This window comes from Triticum dicoccoides, unplaced genomic scaffold, assembly GCF_002162155.2.
Source record: "Triticum dicoccoides isolate Atlit2015 ecotype Zavitan unplaced genomic scaffold, WEW_v2.0 scaffold108654, whole genome shotgun sequence".
Taxonomy (NCBI): Eukaryota; Viridiplantae; Streptophyta; class Magnoliopsida; order Poales; family Poaceae; genus Triticum; species Triticum dicoccoides.
In genome coordinates, this window is record NW_021174870.1 from 30,577 (window position 1) to 31,065 (window position 489).

Genomic DNA, 489 nt, shown 5'->3' on the forward strand with positions numbered 1-489 from the left:
ATCAAAGGTATTTTAACAGATTTGCAATTTCCATAGAGAAACACTTCAAAATATTTTCTACGTATTTCAACTCTTAAAGCAATGTTTCAAATGTTCCTTTCATATGAAAGTTAAAAGATGACCAAGCTTTCACTTCCATCAATGTGACTTATCATTGCAAACAACAAAACAATGTTAACAAATACAATAATAATGCAAAATACTTTCCACTTACGTGTGTAGATGACCGCCTTGCTTCATTTAGAAAACCATATGACCTGCTATTCTATTGATGTGAAGCTTGTTATAAGACCATACATTAATATACTCAATTAGTAAACCATGTCTTTAGTTCCTTTTTCCCAAAATTCCAGGAGAGTGAGTTTCCACAAAGTATATTTCCCTCTGTATGAATAATTGAATAACAAGAGTGACTTTCTAATATTCCAGTGAGCCAAATATCCTTACAAAAAAACACTTCTAGACAATAGTCTTGCGGTTATTTGGTAT